This window comes from Pongo pygmaeus, chromosome 1 (genome assembly GCF_028885625.2).
Source record: "Pongo pygmaeus isolate AG05252 chromosome 1, NHGRI_mPonPyg2-v2.0_pri, whole genome shotgun sequence".
Classification (NCBI taxonomy): Eukaryota; Metazoa; Chordata; class Mammalia; order Primates; family Hominidae; genus Pongo; species Pongo pygmaeus.
This window is the reverse complement of record NC_072373.2, coordinates 162,847,346-162,854,195: the sequence shown is the minus strand read 5'-3', so window position 1 is coordinate 162,854,195 and position 6,850 is coordinate 162,847,346.

Sequence of the window (6,850 nt, the reverse complement as noted above, 5' to 3'; positions counted from 1 at the left end):
AGCTCTTTAATTCAGACTCTGCCCTGATAGAAAGCAGTCCAATTTTTAGATTTCCGATATAATTTAAACATTGTTGCGTGTCAGGGTATGTAACATGGCGGAATGTAATCATCAATTTCCGATCAGATTTTAAATCAATTCCTTAGCAGGGAAAATAGAAGACACGAGTCATATTACATACATGTGGCAGCAAGCCTCCTGGTTTTCTTGTTTCTCAATCCTCCCCTATTCCTCAGAGTCACTTCTTTCCCTGCTGCCTCAGTCCTACACCCTCCCCCGCACGCCCAACCTCAAACACACCCCCTATCTCATCCCCTCTTCCACAGGCTCTAGTTCTGTGGCACCTACCAAGACAAGGAGCTTTTGACCACACTCTTCCCACCTTTTTGAAATAGCTCAAGTGCCATGTAGAAGATCTCCACATTTTGACAGATTCTGTCTTCACGGGCTGTTGCATCTCTGAGACTACCTGCATCTTTGAGACATCTGTGACAGCTCCTCTTCTTACCTCTTTCTGGCCACGGCCACAGTAACAATATTCATACTAAAACGCGATGTTTTAGTGTGTGCTTGCTGCACTTTACGTATGTGATCTCCTTTAAACCTTACATCAACTCTATAAGAAAGTTATTACTCCATACCTCCCCCCTGCAAAAAAAAGTTATTACTCCTGTTTTAAGATTAAGAAAATGAAAACAAAGAGCTTAAGTAAGTTAACTACTCCTGCCACAATCTGGGGGGTGGGGCAGGCCTGTTGTATTCATTTTTCTCCTCCATTACAGATTTCTGGTTTGCTCAAACAGATCCTCGTGACCACCAAGCATTATTACAATAAGAATATTTGAAAATAAGCTACACATAGAGGAATTTTCTGGCTATGAATTTATGAGGTTCATTTATGCTCTTCAGAGAATTTACCTATTAAGATTACATAAAAATGTTATGAATAAGCATTTGGAGAAAAGGGGAGAATCTTCTACATTTCCAAAAAGTTTTAAAGCCCATTTTTAAAGTATACAAATAAAGCTCAAGATGGTCTTTTACATCTCTCAATCGTTATTTTATAACTAGTTATTTTCACTAATGTTTCCTTTATTCTACAAAGTTGAAATATTACTTTCTTAACATTAAATATTAAAATATCTAAAAGTTCTTGCTACTCTCAATAGGAGAACATCAGCCAAATAAACCTCAAAGGAAGAGAAATTTCCTGGAAGACACTATTATTCAAATTAAAGAAAGTGTCAGACGATATCACTGATTAGACATGTGGCCTAAAATATCATCTCTCTGTAGCAATATTTGAATCACATCTTCTCTGAAAAATACTCATGAAACTTCACAGTCTTATCTACAAGGGTTTTCTAGCAATAAATGCTGAAAACCATGATTAAATATCTGATAGAGTTGCCTAATGTTAACAAAATGGAGAAACAATATTATATCTCCTTCCTTCCTGCCTTCATTTACTTTCAGGATGCTAATATAGTACTCAATTGTCAGCCACCTTACAATTTGCTTTCATCCATTTCTTGATAATCTCAACCCCCTGTTATTGTTGCTATAAATAGTAGTAATGACTAACAATTACTGTACTACATTTTTTTATACCCATGTTCAGGTGATTCTCCTGCCTTAGCCTCCGGAGTAGCTGGGATTATGGGTCTGTGCCACCACACCCGGCTTAATTTTTGTATTTAGCTAAAATTTTGTATTTAGACAGGGTTTCACCATGTTGGCCAGGTTGGTCTTGAACGCCTGACCTCAAGTGATCCACCCGTCTTGGCCTCCCAAAGTGTTGGAATTACAGGGGTGAGCCACTGCACCGGGCCTACTGTACTACAGTTTGAGCATTTGTTATGCACTAGACACTGCTAAGTATTAAATACTTTACATGCATTATTTCCTTTAATTTTCAGAATGACATTATAAAGTAAAAAGTATTACTACCTCTATCCCCCTTTTATAGATAGGGAACCTGAGGTTAATTGCCCCTTCCAAATTCACATTGACTGAAAGAGTCTGGCAGTCTGACCTTACAGCCTGGGCACCCAGTGGTAACATGGAAGAGGAAAAAGTCCTTCATCTTTACATCGCTACCATATGTAGCAAAATCAAACTATTCTAACAGTTTGGGGACACTGGATATAGTCATCACATCAATATAAATAGACTAATTTTTAGCGTATTCAATATATAATGTATTTTTAAAACAAAACCACTAAAGGTGGTCCTTGTGAAGAAAAGGACAGATCCCCTATGTCTGACAATGGAATGCTAAGTATAATATTGCAAGTCTAGGCTTGTGCTAAAGTTAGAATATCAGAGCTAAAAATAGAAATATTACGCTCCTTTTTCCACCTCAAACTCACTTTGAAAGTTGAGCTTCTTCGTTTTAAACTTCCTTTTTTTTTCTGTGTTATGCTCTTCAAAAAAAAAAAAAAACATAAGGAGAAAATAGCTATATAGAGATATAATTCATGTGCTATATAATTCACATGAATATCCACCTAAAGGATACCAGTTAATGGTTTTTAGTATATTCACAGAGTTGTGCAGCCATCACCACTATCTAATTTTAGAGCATTTTTATCACCCCTGAAAGAAAACTATACCCATTAGCAGTCATTCCTTATTCCTTCTACCCCCAGCCCTAGGCAATCACTAATTTACTTTCTGTCTCATAGATTTGCCTATTCTGGACATTTCATATAAATGGAATCTTACAATGTGTGGTCTTTTGTAACTGGCTTCTTTCCTTTATCACAATGTTTTCAACGTTCATGCATGTTGTACCATTTATCACTACTTCTTTTTTTTTGTAACTGAATAATATTCCACGGTACAAATAGACTAAATTTTATTTATCCATTCATCAGTTGATGGAAATTTGGGTTGTTTCCACCTTTTGTCTATTATGGATAATACTGTTAGGAATATTTGTTTGCAAGGTTTGGATGGACATATGTTTTTGATTCTTTTGGAATGGAATTGCTGGGGTCATATGGTAACTCTACATTTAACATTTTGAGGAACTGCCAAACTATTTTCCAAAAAGACTGCACAATTTAACAGTCCCACCAACAATTATGTGAGTTCCAAGTTCTCCACATCCTCACTAATGTTTGTTATTGTCTGTCTTTTTTTATTATAACCATTCTACTGGGTGTGAAGTGGTTCTCCCTGTGGTTTTTTATTGCGTTCCCCTAATGGCTAATGATGTTGGGCATCTTTTTACATGTTTATTAGCCATTTTTGTATCTTCTTTGGAGAAGTGTCTATTCAGATCCTTTACCTTTTAAAAACTGGTATACCTCTCTTTTTTATCATCACATTTTAAGAGTTCTTCATATATTCTAGATGCAAGTTTCTTATCAGATATATGATTTGCAAATATTTTTTTTTCCCATTCTGGGGATCGACTTTTCACTTTCTTTTTTTGTTTTTCTCTTTTTAATTATTTTATTCTTTTGTTTTTCCCCCATAGCCAACATCATAAGACTTTTTACTTTGTTGATAGTATCCTTTGGGTCATAAAAATTTTTAATTTGATGTGATCTTTATGATAAAATCCAATTTATCTATTTTTTTGGTCACTTGTGCTTCTATTGTCTTTTTTTGTTTTGTTTTTTTGTTTGTTTGTTTTTGAGATAGGGTCCCACTCTGTCGCCCAGGCTGGAGTGCAGTGGGCTGATGAAGGCTCGCTGTAGCCTTGAACTCCTGGGATCAAATGACCCTCCCTCCTCAGTCTCCCAAGTAGCTGGGACGACAGGTGCACGCTAGTACACCCACCTAATTTTTGTGTGTTTTTTGTAGAGATGGGGTTTCACCATGTTGCCCAGGCTGGTTTCAAACTCCTGAGCTCAAGCGATTCGTCCACCTCAGCCTACCAAAGTGTTGAGATTACAGCCATGAGCCACTGCACCCAGACCTCTATTGTCATATCTAACAAGCTTTTGCCTCATCTAAGGTCACAAAGATTTACTTCTATGTTTTCTTCTAAAAGTTTTATAGATTTTTACGCCAGGCGCGGTGGCTCACGCCTGTAATCCCAGCACTTTGGGAGGCCGAGGCGGGTGGATCACGAGGTCAGGAGATGGAGACCATCCTGGCTAACACGGTGAAACCCCATCTCTATTAAATATACAAAAAAAATTAGCCGGGCGTGGTGGCGGGCACCTGTAGTCCCAGCTCCTCGGGAGGCTGAGGCAGGAGAATGGTGTGAACTGGGAGGTAGAGCTTGCGGTGAGCCGAGATCTCGCCACTGCACTCCAGCCTGGGCAACAGAGCAAGATTCCGTCTCAAAAAAAAAAAAAGTTTTATAGATTTTTTAAAAATAGCTTTAGGCCTTACAGCTAGGGCTTAATCTATTAAAAGTTAATTTTATGGGCCAGGTGCGGTGGCTCACGCCTATAATCCCAGCACTTTGGGAGGCCGAGGCGGGTGGATCACGAGGTCAGGAGATCGAGACCATCCTGGCTAACATGGTGAAACCCCGTCTCTACTAAAAATACAAAAAAATTAGCTGGGCGTGGTTGCAGGCACCTGTAGTCCCAGCTACTCGGGAGGCTGAGGCAGGAGAATGGCATGAACTCAGGAAGTGGAGCTTGCAGTGAGCCGTGATGGCACCACTGCACTCCAGCCTGGGTGACAGAGTGAGACTCTGTCTCAAAAAAAAAAAAAAAGAAAAAAATTTTGTGTTCAGTATATTCCCCTTCTTTTTAATTTAATTTTGAATGGTAAAACCAAAAAGAAAAACTTCAGAAGAAATAAAAGAGATACTGTTGTTCATCTTATGCTTCTTTTTAAAATATTTTATTTTAGACATTACAACAGAGCTCAAGTTTTTAAATTTAAATACATCCAATGACATTCTGAATGTAGAAAATATATTTCACACTTACTGCTATTTACCCACGTTGATAATAAACATGTAGTTCAATATCTATTTATTGAATATCCGCCAGTGTGTCGAGCACTGTTCTGAGAGCCCTGAGGATTCTGTGGTAAACAAAACAAGCAACCCCTCTATTTTCATGGAGTTTACAAGCTGGCAAAGAGAAGCAAAGAAAAAGGAAGTAAATAAATATAAGTAAACAAGATCATTTTCAGAGTCATAAGTACTAGAGAATGTGCTGTGAATAGGGAACAACTTTTTTATATTGTATGGTCAGAAACCCTTAGAGGTGAGTGAGGCCTGAATCATGACAAGGAACTAGCCTTGCAAAGATCTGAAGAAACAGTAAGCAAGAGAGCATGAGGTAGGAAGTTGCTTACAGGTTCCAAGACAAAAAACCAAACCAAATCCAAAGATCTCTGTATGTCCTTAGCCAAATGAGCATGAAGTAGGGGAGTGGGCTGGAAAACAGAACCTGTGGTGAATGCAAAAGTAATTAAGTCTGTGTGTGCTTTCGAATTGCTTCTGGTTTTCCTTCTAAAGAAGGATCCTGGCTGGGCATGGTGGCGCACGCCTGTAATCCCAGCACTTTGGGAGGCTGAGGCAGGTGCATCACCTGAGGTCAGGAGTTCGAGACCACCCCAGCTAATGCAGTGAAACCTCCTCTGTACTAAATACAAAAAAGTTAGCCGGGCCTGGTGGAGGGCCCCTATAATCCCAGCTACTTGGGAGGCTGAGGCAGGAGAATTGCTTGAACCCAGGAGGCAGAGGTTGCAGTTAGCCAAGATCATGCCATTGCACTCCAGCCTGGGCAACAAGAGCGAAACTCCATCTCAATAAATAAATAATAAAGAAGAATCCTTCAACTAACACAGTAATAAAGTTTAAAATTTCATTTCAACCAATGAACTATTCTGTAAGCAAAATTCTCATGTTATTCTGAGAGGCCAGATCAACCCATTCTTGAAGCTCTAACCTGATACCTTAGGTACTGAGAGGGCAAAGCCATTTCTGTTTTATCCAATGGGAGCTCAAACATTGCTTTTTTTCCTTTTTATAGAGAAAAAGTCTTGCTATGTTGCCCAGGCTGGTCTCAAAGTCCTGGGCTTAAGTGATCCTCCTGCCTTAGCCTTCTGACTTCAAACATTGCTTTTTTTACTAAGAAAATAGTTTCCTCTCCATACTCTGTTTTTTGGCTTCTGTGAAGTGGATTAGAAGGAATAACAAATCATGCTGACAGAAGCCTTCTTCATGGTGATGACATTATTTTCTAGGAGCTACCACAGAGCTGGGACAAAACATGTCCAGGTGGTGTCCCTAGAACTGAAAAATTGAAAGAGGTAATTCTAAGCACAATACTCAGCCATAGTAAGCACCTAATAAATGGTAGCCGTTATCTCAGTAGCTTTGACTAATCCCAAGAGATATTGCTCTTGATTGCTGGCTTGAATCTCTTAGGTTTTCACTGCTTCCAGAGGAAACAAATGGTAAGCTTAATAGAGATGGAGCCTCCAGGACTGGCATTCACAGTGAAGATTATCTGTAGAAATTTTGGAGTAAATTGTGTGTGTACGCAGAGATCGTAGGTCAAACAGAGATACAGGAGTGAGGGTCACAAGGTCCTGCTGTCCAGCACCACCACTAGGAGATTCTCCCTTTAGTGCCAGCTTTGTAGAGAATGGGTTTGAGTTAATGAAGGATATTCCTTTGTATATTTGAATCTGGGATCTCTGACTTCCTAGAAATTGCATGCAAAATTTGTTCATATTTCCAGAGTAGAAGTTACTTTCATCAGATCATGAAAAGGATCTAAGAGCAAATCAACAGAGACAGAAATTAGATAGGGGTTATCTAGGGCTGTGGAGGGGCCATGGGGAAGAACAGCTAGTGATTGCTAATGGTTTCTTTTAGGGTTGATGAAAATGTTCTAAAATTAGATTGTAGTGATGGTTG